We start from the raw sequence: 17702 nt of genomic DNA, 5'->3' as shown, positions 1-17702 counted from the left end.
AATAAAAATAAATGATTTATTAATGTATTATGGAAATAATAAATTAATTAGAAATCATAATGTTTACTTAATATTTAATCAGAAATTAATTTGGAATTAATTTTGGGATTAAAGGAATTGATTGAAACTGCAGGGAGTAAAGGTGATAATGTTCTATAGTTGAGCATTGGGCAATTCTAGAACCTCCCTAAAGAGGAGGAACGAAATCTAGATGCTCCTAGGGTTTCCTTGGGATCTAAGGGTGCCTTGGATGCCTTAGAGAGGAAGTTAAGGGATTAGGGTTATCTTGGTGATGCCTGCCTTATCCAATACCTTCCTAACACCTATATAAACCCTCCTAAGTGTTGGATTTCGTCCATGCACTCCTAGAAAAGGCTTTGAGCCAAAATTCTTCTTGACCTCTCTCTCTCTCTCTCTCTATATATATATATATATATATATATATATATATATATATATATATATATAGTGATCCTTGGTTGCTTGAGTTTGTTATTGAGCCATTAGAGGCGACACTTGTGGCGCTTGCTACCAAATTAAGGTCTTTTAAGCAAGGATTCAAGATTGTTACAATAAAAATCTTAAAGGTATGTATTATAACCCTTTATTATTTGAATTTTGATTATAATACATAGAACCCTGGGTTTCTAGTTTTGTGGTCAATGTTTGTATGTTCAACTAGAGAAAACCTAGATCCAAAGCATTAGGGTTGCATGCACACTTAGGAATTGTTGTTATGCTCAAAACCCATCATCTTGTCCATTAAGAAGACAAATGTAATGATTATGAGATATAGGATTTTAATAAAGAAACAATTCTTTGTTAGAGCATATATGATCTGTAGCTCCAAAATCAAGAATGCAAGATTGATGTTCACTAAGTAAATGAGATGATTTGTAGACATTTATAGCAAATGTTTTAAAATAGTAGGAATTATCTTCTTGATTTTTTGAATTGTCGGTAATTGAAGCATTTGGAGTTGAAGAATGAAGGTTATTGTTGTTAAACATCTGAACCAAATGATTGTGATGTTATGGAGTGATAGGAGAATTGGTTATAGCATTCTGAGCACTGGATTTTGATTCCTATTTCTTTGATTTAGTAAATTTGAAGCGGAAGGAAAGCCACCAAGTTGATAGAATTGAGCTTTGATATGACCAATCTTCTTGCAATTTGTACAAGAAACATATTTCTTGGATGAAGAATTGGATGTAGATGATGAAACGTGCATTGCAATTGCATCGGTGTTCAATAAAGAGGAAGTGGTGATAGTTCGTTAATGTTCTTCTTGAAGAATCAATGAATATGCAGTAGAAATGCTTGGAAGTGGTTTCATCATGAGGATATGTCCTCGAACAACTTTGAAGGAGTCATTCAAGCCCATAAGTATGATGGGTTTTGAGCATAACAACAAACCTATGTGTTCATGCAAACCTAATTGCTTTAGATCTAAGTTTTTCACTAATTCAACATGAAAATTGAATACCAAAGCAATAACCCAAAAACTAGCATACAATTTCGAAATCCATATAAAAATTAGGGTTAGAAGCTTACCTTACTTGTTATGTAGCAATAACAAGAACACTTTGAAGATTCTTGACTCTTGAAAGCTTAGTGCCCCAAGTGTTTCACCTCTAATGGAATCACAAACACCCAATGCAACAAGATGAGAGGAGAGACAAGGATTTTCGGCTAGGTTTATGTATCTTATGCATAGATCCAAAAATCCTAGGGTTTGAAGGTTTATATAGGGCTATGTTATTTAGTCTTGAAGTTGGACTTGAATAAGGATACCCTAGTTCCTATCTTAAGCCCAAAGCAACCCATGGACCTCCATAAGATGCCTTGGACGAAATCTTATAGGCCCAAGCTATAAATTTCGTCCATTCCAATCAAGGAGTCCCTAGTCCCAGTTTCACAACTATCAATGATTTGCAAAACAGTCCCCACACTTATTAATCAGTTCCTTCAATCCCAAAATTAATTACAAATTAATTTTATTATTAATTACTATTTAATAATATCATTTCCAAATAATATATTATCTTGTAGTATATTAATAAAATCATTTTTATTACCAATTTATTATTTCAAATAATAAATTCTACTCTCTCTCCACTAGTCATCCTGTCAAGTTGCATGAGTGAAGGCAACCCAAAAGGACCATTCTACTATCAAATCAAGTACATACCAATTATAGTTACGGACTTAGACACGTAATCCAACAGTCTCTAACTTGGATAAGTCTAATAACTATTATTGCAAGTATGACTTTAGAATTTGACAAACAATCGTAGCTTTCAAAAGCCGCTGTCGAACTCTTATCTAGTCAATGAAGCGTCCTTTAGATAAGGGATCAAATATTCCCCTATTCTACAAGATATCATATGGACATGTGACATGGATTATAATCAATCTATCTATCCAAGATTTGTTTCCCAATTTCAGATTTATGACGACTGACTAATTGAACGAATCAAATCAGTCCAGGCTTGGCCAAGCGCTTCATGTGTCATCACTAAATTATTGAGGGGCCCATAGATATCACTTTTATCCTGTTTAGGGTAAAAGGAATGGATAAACTTTGACTCATATGCTTGTACCATTTATTCATCAAATCCCACACAATAATTCGGTTTATAACATCAAGTTACTGATGTGTTTATGTATTATCAATGCGTAACCGACTCACAAACAACAACTCATATGTCTCGGTTTCAAGAATATAAGATATTATCGTCTCATAATTACTCGCGATAAAATCCATGAAGTAATTCTTTGAGCATGGGTTAATCCAATACAGAAATTCTTATTTCAGGAGTACTCATAAACACTGCAACAAACATTTGTTATGTTTAAGCACTTAGACAATCTACAGTCGGATTCATGACAGTCTTACTTCAATACTTATTTCCAAAGTATGATCGACTGTGGATGTTTGAATAACCTAGTTATTCTGGAAGTAAAAGATGCGAAGTGAAACACAATAATAACCTAATTAAATATGGTATCAAAACTTTTGAATATAAATAAAACACTTATTATTTAATCACCATATTAATCAGAATTTATTCATTGTATAATGTTTAGAGTAATCAACTAAGTACTTGAATTAAACATCAGTTATGCCATGCTTTAAGCACGCACACTATGTTTATCTATGGTCCTTCCTTTCTGAAACAGATCAATTGGACACATTTCCAATGATACTTATTTCACAACCCAAATCCTTATTACAAGTGTAAGAATACCAAATTCTTGTCACTACTAGAATGTGTTGAGTCTAACCTTTCATGAAATTGATAGGTTTTGAGCATTACAACATTCTTATGGTGCACATGCAACCCTAATTGCTTTAAATCTAGGTTATTCTCAAGTTATACATGCATAATAATTTTACAAAGCAAAACCCTAATCTAGCATACATATTTTCGGATTTGATAACTAAACAAGATTTATAAGAATGCCTTTTCTTTGTTGAATGTAGATCTTGAGCTACAAGAGCTTAGAGCCTCAATTGTTGCACCTCTAATGGAGTCAAAACACCACTAGCAACAAGGAAGAACAAGAGAGAGAGGAGAAGACTTCAAAAGTTGGCCAGGGTTTCTTCAAGGAATCAAGTGGCTAATTGTAACAACGTAAAATTTCCAATTTAATTTTTTATTTTTAAACCACAAAATGTATATCATATCATAATCTCAAATCCAAAACAACAGTGTTTTCAAAACAAATCCCAAGATCTCTCTAATGTGAACTCCATCGGTGTGGGTGTACACGAGTCAAGCCGTCGCCTTCCCACGGTCCTCGCTGGTACCTGAGACATCAAACACAACAACTATAAGCATAAATGCTTAGTGAGTTCCCCAAAATACCACATACCACAAATACGCCACTCGAGGCTAAACTCGACCCTCCGGTCAAGATGTCTCAGCGAGACCCTCCAGTCCCGCAGCTCGTCGGACCCTCCAGTATAGTCATAGCTCATTAGGCCCTCTGGCCCGGTCTGAATCGTTGGACCCTCCAGTCCGGTCTATATAATCATGCAGCATACAAATAACACATAGCATGTAATCTCTAATACAACACATAATCTCATACATAGCACATAAGACCCTCCGGTCAACTCAGAATACCACTCAAGGTAACGTATAGTGAGAAGACTCACCTCGCGTAACTCGGTAACTCGGAAAACCTCGAACTCGGTGAATAGAACCTAGCCTCCGCCTAATCATATGAAATATACACTCGTCATCAACATAATTTCCCAAGGCTAGACCAAATTCTCTAAACACTCTTAGGAAGCGTAAAAGACCATTTTACCCCTTGCTTGGCTCAAATACACTAAAGTTGACCAGACCCTAAAAGTCAACAAAAGTCAACCCACTCCGGGTTACGCTGCACGTACCAACATGTACGCTGGGCATACCCGGAGCTTCCATAGAATCGGGGTACGTGACACTCTACGTGAAAGACCCCATTCACTAAAATTACCATAAAGGCAAACATGCTACATGCATATTCGTAATTATAATTCACACTAGTGGTCTACAAAAGCATGGATACAAACCAACTAAAAGGGTTTTTACAAAGTTTCATAACTAGTTGTATAAACACATAACTACCCATGAATTTATAATCCATATACATATATGTATACCAAGTAAAAACATAGTAGTGTCAACTACTATAAGTCCTCCAACAAAGCCTGTTTACTTTGGATGCTTATCACCTGAAATAGTTAAACACTGAAAGGGATAAGCGGGCGTCGCTTAGTGAGTTCAAAAAAATAGATACAATATAACGCTATGCCATATACATAACAATATGACAAGAACAAAAAGAAACAAAGGACAACAAAGGCTTATATGTGTATCAAATGAAGGGCTTTACAAATCAGTAAACGGTTAGATTCAAGGGATTACAATCAGTGAGACACAATAATTTAGGATCATAAACATCATAAATTCCAGCCCAAGAGGCATTTAAAACACAATCCCTTTTAATCATGTTGCTAGAATATACAGGCTTTCAGCCTTACCTAGCCCGAAGCCAATACCAAAGTGATACGAGTCATGCTCTACATGGTCAAAGACACAAAGCCAATACCAAAGTGATACGAGTCATGCTCTACATGGCCAAAGTCATCAAAATCAATATCAAGTAATAACCACTTAGATCAATAACACAAGAAAGCACATTGCACATATAACACATAACATACAATTGTCCCTATATTGAACTCACTGTGCTGTAACCGAATGTTGCGATAAAATTCCTCTTTTTCTGATGAAATTACACCATCTTCAGGCCTCTAAAACCTTCAATTATACGCCTGGAGTTCATATTTCAAATTTCATAAGCAATTACTCAACTACTCTCAAGTTATGTTGTTTTCAATTTAGAAATTTTAGTTTTTGTTCTTTGTATAGCTGTCACTTGCAGATCTGTTTTACCCTTCTTAAATATCAAAATAACTAATAAATTATAAATATTAACAAAATATACTCTTATATCTTTCTAATGCCACTGACCTCACATTTTTATGATTTTTCTATAATTTACTATGAATTTTACAAAACAGCATCCTAAAGCTGTCAAAATGTCCCAAAGCTGTCAAAATTCAGCCTTACTGCACTGAACATATAGCTGTTTTCACCCATCTTAAGTCCGGAATTAGATTTTGGTATTAAAACAAAAATCAAAGTAGATATTCTCAGCTTTCCAGGGATATATAGCACATCTCCATACGATTTTTCTACAATTTTTGGTGATTTTTACAAAAACAGGACAATTATACCCTTTATAATTTCATTTTACCCTTTACATGATCAACCCTCATGATCAATATCACCAAGCTCTTCTTTTACAATGATAAAACTGAATATTTTAGTAATCCATTCTAATTCAAGTATAAACCATGGGTTTCATTACTAATTTTCACTAATTACTCTTAAACCATATGATTAATTCTCAAGTTTATATGTAGTTACTTGATTTCCATTTAAGATTCTAGGTTAATAACATAAACTCATACCTAATTTCATTAAATCAGTGGTAAACCCACTTTGATCAAACCCTAATCTCTTAATAACTCACTAATTACAAGGGTTAATCAAATAATTAAGAGTTCATACCTTGATTACTAGACTTGATACTTCAAGAACACTCAAAATCTTGATTTAATCTTCAAAACTTGATCAAGATTGATCATGTATGTGAAAATCTCCCATAGGGATGGTGAGGAACTGAAAATGGCAGAAAAAATGACTCAAAATCGTGTTTCAATGGGTAAAAACCCGAGTTGGGTCGGGTTTGACCCGGTTTGGGTACCCGTTTTACCCCTAAACATTAAAAATTGCATAACTTTTCGCTCGAAACTCCGTTTTCGATGAGGTTTTCGCCTATACGTTTCTAACGAGATAATTTACAACTTCCAATAAAAATATCCTAGAAAAGATCTTCCAATAAAATCAGATTTACTTATTTCCAACTTAGACGTTATACTTTCGTTAATTCCGATAGTTGACTTTTTGATCGGAATCACATAAGACTTCCCTATCACTTCCAATACCTTTCAAATAATTCTAAACTTAGTTTAACTTCAAATATTATAAAACTATTTCGTTAGAAATCAACGCTTAAAACCATACCGAAAAATAATAATATTTTTTTTTAACGCTTATAATTCTATTTTACTATAACTATCTACTTTAAACGTTTAAAACAACATAATATTTAATAATATTCATTTTTTAAACTAACAATCATATGAAACATGATAATTAAACAAGGTTACTAAAGTGTATGTTACACTACGTCGCGCGTACTAGGATTACGCCCAACGTGACACCCAGTTCCCTTATCCCATTCATTCAGACCTTAATCTGTTAAGACTTTCGTCCAAACTCCAGATCCGACTCCTTTTATACGACTTAACCCATAAAGTCGAGACCATTATGCCTTTGCATGGCTGTAGAGGTCACTTTGTGCTCAAAACACCATTTCTCTTTCCATAATGGGACTATAACTCATGCATGACACTAGATCCACGACCAAGACTGGATTTTTATGAACTCATAACATCAAACACACTAGATGAGGCCAGATTCATGCTCATGGAGACTATTTGCACACAAAGTCTCAAACTTTGGACCCAAAAACCCTAAAATGGTCCCAAAAAGCAAAACTTAAGAAGAACAAGGAAAGCTCAGAGCTTTTTACCTCAAAAGAGATCTCCAACCACTGTACAGCACGGATCTACACTTGTTCTTCCACTTCTAGCACCAACAATGGCTCCTCCTTCCCTTCTTCACCTTGAAAAGTTAGCTCCAAGCTCAAAACATACACACACAGGCTAAGGCACGGTTCTCAGCTCTCAAGGGACTCACTCAAGGAATATGGTGGCTAGGGCAAAGGGCCACATGTTCCTTTTATAGTGCACAAGCCAGAAATTAGGGTTTGCATCTGGGCTCACTACGCCCAGCGTACCCCTGAGTACGCCCAGCGTACTCGGTCAAGTCCGCGTCCAAATTAAGCGCGTGAGTACGCGCGGCGTACACCCCAGTACGCCCAGCGTACTCACCAATTCAACATACAACTCAAGGGACTAATCTTGCCAAATTCCATAATAGAAGGGCCATAAAGGTTACCTGGATTTTGGGCCGTTACAATTCTCCCCCAGTAGAACCAGACTTCGCCCTCGAAGTCTCATGCTGCGAACAACTCCGGATGCTGCTCCCGCATCTCCGACTCCGGCTCCCAGGTCAGCTCGGACCCGACCTGAACCAGGGGCACTTCCTTGTTCCTCAGAACCTTGATCCTCCGATCCAAAATCGCAATCGGCTTCTTGGCATAATTCAGACTTGCATCAACCTGGATGTCCTCCAACGACACCACTGCCGACTCATCGGCAATACACTTCCTCAGCTGCGACACGTGGAAGGTATCATGAATCTGGTCCAATTCCGCAGGTAGCTCTAGGCGATATGCTACCTTGCCCACCCTCGCGATCACCCTAAACGGCCCAATATACCGGGGCCCCAGCTTGCCCCTCTTCCTGAATTGGATCACTCCTTTCCAAGGAGATACCTTCAGGAGTACGAAATCGCCGACCTGGAACTCGAGCTCAGATCGTCGCCTATCCGCATAACTCTTCTGACGACTCTGAGCGGTCAACAACCTCTGTCTGACCTGCTGGATCTACTCTGTCGTCTGAAGCACTATCTCCGTACTACCCATTACGCGTTGCGCCACCTCGCCCCAGCAAATAGGGGTACGACACCTCCTCCCATACAACAACTCAAAGGGTGGCATACCGATGCTCGAATGATGGCTGTTGTTGTAGGAAAACTCCTCCAAGGGCAAATATGTGTCCTAGCTCCCGCCGAAATCCAACACACATGCTCGGAGCATGTCCTCGAGCGTCTGAATTGTCCGCTCACTTTGTCCGTCAGTCTGTGGGTGGTATGCGGTACTAAAATGCAGCCTCGTACCCAACTCCTCGTGAAATTTCTTCCAGAACCTGGAAGTGAAACGCACATCTCGGTCTGAAATGATCGAGATGGGTACTCCATGCCGCGATACCACCTCCCTCACGTATAGCTTTGCCAATCTTTCCGCAGAGGAACTCTCACTAAAAGCGAGAAAGTGGGCGCTCTTCGTCAATCGGTCCACTATCACCCAAATCGCGTCGTCACCCCTTTCCGTTCTCGGCAATTTGGTGATGAAATCCATGGATATCTGCTCCCACTTCCAGTCCGGAATCTCAAGTGGCTGCAACTTACCATGCGGTTTCTGGTGCTCGTCCTTAACCCTACGACAGGTTAGGCATCTCTCAACGAACCACGCCACATCCCTCTTCATACAGGGCCACCAATACTCCCTCTTAAGATCCAGATACATCTTAGTGGCCCCGGGATGGATCGAAAACTTCGATCTGTACGCCTCCTCCATCAAGATAGTACGCGTCCCGCCCACAAACGATACCCAAATCCGACCCTGAAAGGTCATAAGCCTTCGGCTATCGGTAACAAACCCTGACACCTGCCCGATAACTCGCTCTCTCTTACGGTTCTCCGACCTCACTGCCTCGGCCTGGGCCCCTCTGATGGTATCCAATACCGGAGTCATCACCGTCAACCTCATACAAATATCTCACATCGGGGCACCCTCTGCCCTACGAATCAGGGCGTCGGCTACCACATTAGCCTTGCCCAGGTGGTACAGGATCTCGCAATCATAATCCTTTACCACATCCAGCCATCTCCTCTGCCGCATGTTCAGATTGGTCTGATCCATCAAATACTTCAAGCTCTTGTGGTCCGTGTATATCGTACACCGAACCCCATACAGACAGTGACGCCAGATCTTGAGGGCGAACACCACAGCCCCCAACTCCAGATCGTGGGTGGGATATCTCGTCTCATGATGCTTCAACTGCCTTGATGCATATGCGATCACATGCCCTCTCTGCATCAACACCGCTCCCAACCCTGATATCGATGCATCACAGTACACCACGAAATCCTCCATCCCTTCCGGTAGTGTGAGCATGGGAGCTTTGCACAATCTCTGGCGAAGGGTCTCAAACGAGGTCTGCTGCTCTGGACCCCATGAGAAAGTAACACCCTTCCGGGTCAACTTGGTAAGTGGCACGACGATCTTGGAGAAATCTCTGATAAATCTCCGATAGTAGCCTGCCAGCCCTAAGAAGCTCCTGATCTCCATAGGTGACCTCGGCACCTCCCAACTAATCACAGCCTCGATCTTGGTTGGGTCAACCAATATCCCATTCTGGTTAACGAGATGCCCTAAGAAATGGACCTCCCGTAACCAAAAATCGCACTTGGAGAATTTGGCGAAAAGCCTCTCTAATCTCAGAACTCCAAGGAGCTCCCTCAAATGTTCCTCATGCTGCTCTTTCGTCCTCGAATACACCAGGATGTCATCAATGAACACAATTACCGAACGATCCAACATCGGCCTACACACCCTGTTCATGAGATCCATGAACGCCGCTGGTGCATTGGTGAGCCCGAATGGCATCACCATGAACTCGTAATGCCCGTAACGAGTCCTGAACGCCGTCTTCTGGATATCCTCATCCCGAACTATCATCTAGTGATATCCCGACCTCATGTCTATCTTGGAGAACCAAGACGCCCCCTGTAACTGATCGAATAGATCGTCGATCCTCGGTAACGGATAACGGTTCTTCACCGTCAACTTGTTTAACTCCCGGTAATCAATGCACATCCGGTGTGAACCATCCTTTTTCTTGACAAAAAGGATCGGCGCTCCCCAGGGAGAGCTACTGGGATGGATGAAACCTTTCCCCAATAGCTCTTGCAGCTGTGAGGATAACTCCTGCATCTCTGGCGGTGCTAGCCGATATGGCGCCTTAGCGATAGGCGCAGCCCCGGGAATCAAATCAATACGAAACTCCACCTACCTCTCGGGAGGCACACCCGACAACTCCTCGGGGAACACGTCCGGGAACTCACGCACTATCGGCACGTCATCCACTAAACTTGGCCTCCCAGCAGCCTCTCGTACATCCGTCACATAGGCTATGAACCCCTTGCAGCCCTGCTGCAAACTCCACCTCGCTCTGGCAGCCGAACATAATACTGAACCACCACGAGTCCCCTCGCCATAAACTGTCAGCACTCCCCCACTAGGATCTCGGATCGTCACAAATTGACGCTCACAATCTATGACAACCTTGCAACGACTCAACCAATCCATGCCTACTATAACACAAACGTCCCTCATAGAAATCAGAATCAAATCAATCGGAAACTCCACCCCAAAGATCTCCAGCACGCATCCACGTATCACCTCGGTAGCACATACCTCACGCTCATCTGCTATGTAAACCCGCAGAGGTCGACTCAACGCCTCTCTCGGAATACTAATGTGTCGACTAAAAGTCACAGATATGAAAGACCGACTCGCACCCGAGTCGAACAACACTAATGCAGGTACAAAACTCACTAGAAAAGTACCTATGCATAACATATAGCAATTACAATAGCATAAACTCAGCATAAATAGATAAATATTACATACCCGCCACGACGTCAGGCGCTGCGTGGACCTCCTCCGCAGTCAACTAGAAGGCTCTCCCCCTAGCCTTCGGTGCTTCGTCCTTCACTGGTCGGGTCTCAGTAGCTCGAACCGCGGGTGCAGATCCCTGCGCTGACCTCTGAAGCTGGGGGCACTCGGCCTTCTGATGGCTGGTCTGGTTGCAATGAAAGCAAACCGAGAACCCCTTAGGACAATCCCTCGCGAAATGTCCTTCCTTCCCACACTTGTAGCATACCCCAGTCTTGCACGACCCATCATGGCTCTTGCCGCACTTCCCATAAGTGCGTCCCCTCGAACTACCCGTCCTCGAATAAGCGGGCTTTGCCCGCTTGGCGGCCGGCTGTGACTGCGCCGGCCGCCGATCACCCCTCTGAGGCTCAGTCTCCTCCCTCACCTATGTCTCAAGCTCAATCTCCCTCTTCCGGGCATTTGCCTAGAGCTCGGCAAATGTCTGGTAAGTCGAGTTCGCCACGAACTCACGGATGTCCCTCCTCAGTATACTTAGATAACGGCTCATGCGAGCCTGCTCAGTGGACACCAGTTCCGGGCAAAACAGCGCCCGCTCATGAAACATCCTCATAATCACTATCACCGACTCAGTCCCCTGCTTGAGGGTCAGAAACTCCTTACCTAAATATTCCCTCTCCACCTGGGGAACATACTCGTCACGAAACATCGCAGTAAACCTCTCCCACGTCACTGCAGTCAGCTCAGCTGTCGAATAGCTCGCGGTTACAAACTTCCACCAGTCCTTCGCCCCCAAACGAAGCTGGTTGAGTGCGAACCGCACCCTCAAGTGCTCCAGACACGAGAACGTATAGAAACACCCCTCTATGTCTGAGATCCACCTCATAGCGGCGATCGGATCCTATGTACCATCGAACTCTGATGGTTTCGTGTTGCTGGACTCTCGGTACAGCAACGAATCACCACCATGGGGTCTCGCAGCAGCAACAGCTGTTGTGGCTGCAGCAACAGCAGCATCAGTCAAGGCAGCGTAATGCTCGTCAAACGTCTCGATCAGTGTGGTCTTAATAGACCCAAACATCTCCAGAATCTCGGCTCTGATGGCAGCAGCCACCTCCTCATGGATGATCCGACAGATCTCCTCATCACTCACCCCACTGCTCCCGGCGGTATGGCATGTCCCGACCATGATCAACCTCTGAAATACAACATAAGAAATATCAGAGACACTCTCGAGTATACTCACACTCGATAACTCAATCATCCTCACTTCTGGTACCCCAAGGATTCTTACTTGGACTGCGCACCAATCTGGTGTCTTCAATAGTACGGGCCCAATACTATCGTCCACATCGAATCAATATTCAACCCAATTCCTCCTCCTAGGATCCCAAGTCATAAATACTCTACTCTCGCTATGCACTGGCTACCCTCAGTAGACCTCTCATGAGCTCCTCACTGCTACCTGCTCACTCTCAAAGTATCTCATAGCAGCAGTAATCTCCTAGGCTAAGGCATCACAAATCAGGCCACTCTAGTCCTCATAGGAGTACCTAGCCTCTCTAACATGCATAACAAAATATCTCATAACTCATAACATATAATTTAAGGGTATTTTGGGGATTCACCGTTCGGGCGCTGGCTGACCGTACACACCATCCACTCTGCTTGTTTCCAAAACTTCTTTTTCTTTTTAGAAAATTTGTAGTTTTGGTTGTAAAATTTCTCAAATCCTCGGTTTGAGTTCAAATACGCCCGAAGGTGCATCCGAATCCCTCAAACCAAGGCTCTGATACCAACTTGTAACAACGTAAAATTTCCAATTTAATTTTTTATTTTTAAACCACAAAATGTATAACATATCATAATCTCAAATCCAAAACAACAGTGTTTTCAAAACATATCCCAAGATCTCTTTAATGTGAACTCCATCGGTGTGGGTGTGTATGAGTCAAGCCGTCGCCTTCCCACAGTCCTCGCTGGTACCTGCGACATCAAACACAACAACTATAAGCATAAATGCTTAGTGAGTTCCTCAAAATACCACATACCACAAATACGCCACTCGAGGCTAAACCCGACCCTCCGGTCAAGATGTCTCAGCGGGACCCTCCAATCCTGCAGCTCGTCGGACCCTCCGATCCAGTCATAGCTCATTGGGCCCTCTGGCCCGGTCTAAATCATTGGACCCTCCGGTCCGGTCTATATAATCATGCAGCATACAAATAACACATAGCATGTAATCTCTAATACAACACATAATCTTATACATAGCACATAAGACCCTCCGGTCAACTCAGAATACCACTCAAGGTAACGTATAGTGAGAAGACTCACCTCGCGTAACTCGGTAACTCGGAAAACCTCGAACTCGGTAAATAGGACCTAGCCTCCGCATAATCATATGAAATATACACTCGTCATCAACATAATTTCCCAAGGCTAGACCAAACTCTCTAAACACTCTTAGGAAGGGTAAAAGACCATTTTACCCCCTTGCTTGGCTCAAATACACTAAAGTTGACCAAACCCTAAAAGTCAACAAAAGTCAACCCACTCCAGGTTACGCTGCACGTACCAACATGTACGCTGGGCGTACCCGGAGCTTCCATAGAATCGGGGTACGTGACACTCTACGTGAAAGACCCCATTCACTAAAATTACCATAAAGGCAAACATGCTACATGCATATTCATAATTATAATTCACACTAGTGGTCTACAAAAGCATGGATACAAACCAACTAAAAGGGTTTTTACAAAGTTTCATAACTAGTTGTATAAACACATAACTACCCATGAATTTATAATCCATATACATATATGTATACCAAGTAAAAACATAGTAGTGTCAACTACTATAAGTCCTCCAACAAAGCCTGTTTACTTTGGATGCTTATCACCTGAAATAGTTAAACACTAAAAGGGATAAGCGGGCGTCGCTTAGTGAGTTCAAAAAAATAGATACAATATAACGCTATGCCATATACATAACAATATGACAAGAACAAAAAGAAACAAAGGACAACAAAGGCTTATATGTGTATCAAATGAAGGGCTTTACAAATCAGTAAACGGTTAGATTCAAGGGATTACAATCAGTGAGACACAATAATTTAGGATCATAAACATCATAAATTCCAGCCCAAGAGGCATTTAAAACACAATCCCTTTTAATCATGTTGCTAGAATATACAGGCTTTCAGCCTTACCTAGCCCGAAGCCAATACCAAAGTGATACGAGTCATGCTCTACATGGTCAAAGACACAAAGCCAATACCAAAGTGATACGAGTCATGCTCTACATGGCCAAAGTCATCAAAATCAATATCAAGTAATAACCACTTAGATCAATAACACAAGAAAGCACATTGCACATATAACACATAACATACAATTGTCCCTATATTGAACTCACTGTGCTGTAACCGAATGTTGCGATAAAATTCCTCTTTTTCTGATGAAATTACACCATCTTCAGGCCTCTAAAACCTTCAATTATACGCCTGGAGTTCATATTTCAAATTTCATAAGCAATTACTCAACTACTCTCAAGTTATGTTGTTTTCAATTTAGAAATTTTAGTTTTTGTTCTTTGTATAGCTGTCACTTGCAGATCTGTTTTACCCTTCTTAAATATCAAAATAACTAATAAATTATAAATATTAACAAAATATACTCTTATATCTTTCTAATGCCACTGACCTCACATTTTTATGATTTTTCTATAATTTACTATGAATTTTACAAAACAGCATCCTAAAGCTGTCAAAATGTCCCAAAGCTGTCAAAATTCAGCCTTACTGCACTGAACATATAGCTGTTTTCACCCATCTTAAGTCCGGAATTAGATTTTGGTATTAAAACAAAAATCAAAGTAGATATTCTCAGCTTTCCAGGGATATATAGCACATCTCCATACGATTTTTCTACAATTTTTGGTGATTTTTACAAAAACAGGACAATTATACCCTTTATAATTTCATTTTACCCTTTACATGATCAACCCTCATGATCAATATCACCAAGCTCTTCTTTTACAATGATAAAACTGAATATTTTAGTAATCCATTCTAATTCAAGTATAAACCATGGGTTTCATTACTAATTTTCACTAATTTCTTAAACCATATGATTAATTCTCAAGTTTATATGTAGTTACTTGATTTCCATTTAAGATTCTAGGTTAATAACATAAACTCATACCTAATTTCATTAAATCAGTGGTAAACCCACTTTGATCAAACCCTAATCTCTTAATAACTCACTAATTACAAGGGTTAATCAAATAATTAAGAGTTCATACCTTGATTACTAGACTTGATACTTCAAGAACACTCAAAATCTTGATTTAATCTTCAAAACTTGATCAAGATTGATCATGTATGTGAAAATCTCCCATAGGGATGGTGAGGAACTGAAAATGGCAGAAAAAATGACTCAAAATCGTGTTTCAATGGGTAAAAACCCGAGTTGGGTCGGGTTTGACCCGGTTTGGGTACCCGTTTTACCCCTAAACATTAAAAATTGCATAACTTTTCGCTCGAAACTCCGTTTTCGATGAGGTTTTCGCCTATACGTTTCTAACGAGATAATTTACAACTTCCAATAAAAATATCCTAGAAAAGATCTTCCAATAAAATCAGATTTACTTATTTCCAACTTAGACGTTATACTTTCGTTAATTCCGATAGTTGACTTTTTGATCGGAATCACATAAGACTTCCCTATCACTTCCAATACCTTTCAAATAATTCTAAACTTAGTTTAACTTCAAATATTATAAAACTATTTCGTTAGAAATCAACGCTTAAAACCATACCGAAAAATAATAATATTTTTTTTTAACGCTTACAATTCTATTTTACTATAACTATCTACTTTAAACGTTTAAAACAACATAATATTTAATAATATTCATTTTTTAAACTAACAATCATATGAAACATGATAATTAAACAAGGTTACTAAAGTGTATGTTACACTACGTCGCGCGTACTAGGATTACGCCCAACGTGACACCCAGTTCCCTTATCCCATTCATTCAGACCTTAATCTGTTAAGACTTTCGTCCAAACTCCAGATCCGACTCCTTTTATACGACTTAACCCATAAAGTCGAGACCATTATGCCTTTGCATGGCTGTAGAGGTCACTTTGTGCTCAAAACACCATTTCTCTTTCCATAATGGGACTATAACTCATGCATGACACTAGATCCACGACCAAGACTGGATTTTTATGAACTCTTAACATCAAACACACTAGATGAGGCCAGATTCATGCTCATGGAGACTATTTGCACACAAAGTCTTAAACTTTGGACCCAAAAACCCTAAAATGGTCCCAAAAAGCAAAACTTAAGAAGAACAAGGAAAGCTCAGAGCTTTTTACCTCAAAAGAGATCTCCAACCACTGTACAGCACGGATCTACACTTGTTCTTCCATTTCTAGCACCAACAATGGCTCCTCCTTCCCTTCTTCACCTTGAAAAGTTAGCTCCAAGCTCAAAACATACGCACACAGGCTAAGGCACGGTTCTCAGCTCTCAATGGACTCTCTCAAGGAATATGGTGGCTAGGGCAAAGGGCCACATGTTCCTTTTATAGTGCACAAGCCAGAAATTAGGGTTTGCATATGGGCTCACTACGCCCAGCGTACCCCTGAGTACGCCGGTCAAGTTCGCGTCCAAATTAAGCGCGTGAGTACGCGCGGCGTACACCCCAGTACGCCCAGCGTACTCACCAATTCAACATACAACTCAAGGGACTAATCTTGCCAACTTCCAAAATAGAAGGGCCATAAAGCTTACCTAGATTTTGGGCCGTTACACCAATTTTAGGAGCCTTGGGGTTCCTTTTATAGTTGAGCTGCTAGGGTTTAAGGTAAAATCCTAATATGACTGCTTAAGCCTTAAGAAATCCAGTAGATCCTTACAAAAGGCCCCCTTGGATGAAATCTATGTAGGTTACACATAGAATTTCGTCCACCCCTTCCACAAGGAAACAACAAGCCCAACTTGCATCTATTAGATAATTGCAATATCAGTCCCCGTAATTTAATCAGTCTCTTTTAATCACCAAATTAATTTCTGATCAATAATAATTAAATAATATGATTTCTCAATTAATATATTATTCTTATAATATATTAATAAATCATAAATTAACCTCTTTCTCCATAATTCATCCTATCAGTTGCTATGGTGAAGGCATCCCAAAAGGACCATGCTACTATCAGGACAAGTATATCCCAATTATATTTATGGTCTTAAACACCTAATCCAACAGTCTCCCACGAGGATAAGTCTAATAACTATAACTGCCAATGCAACTTCATAATCCAATTAGCAATCGTAGGTCTCAAAAGTTGTTGTCGAACTCTGACCTAGTCAATGACACGTCCTTTAGATAAGGGATCATATAATCCTCCGTTCTCAAGATATCTTGTGGGTAAAGACATGGAATAGAGTCATACTCAATGTCCAATAGTTTTTTCCCGATTTCTGATTTGTTTGACATAGAACTTAATTGAACACATCAATTCAGTCCTGATCGGGCCCGACACATAATTCAACACATAATCATCGAGGGGCCCAAGATATCGCTTTTACCCTCTTAGGATAAAAGGAACATATAAACTTTGACTT

The sequence above is a fragment of the Lactuca sativa genome, chromosome 1 (assembly GCF_002870075.4).
Source record: "Lactuca sativa cultivar Salinas chromosome 1, Lsat_Salinas_v11, whole genome shotgun sequence".
NCBI lineage: Eukaryota > Viridiplantae > Streptophyta > Magnoliopsida > Asterales > Asteraceae > Lactuca > Lactuca sativa.
Note: the sequence above shows the minus strand (reverse complement) of the source record.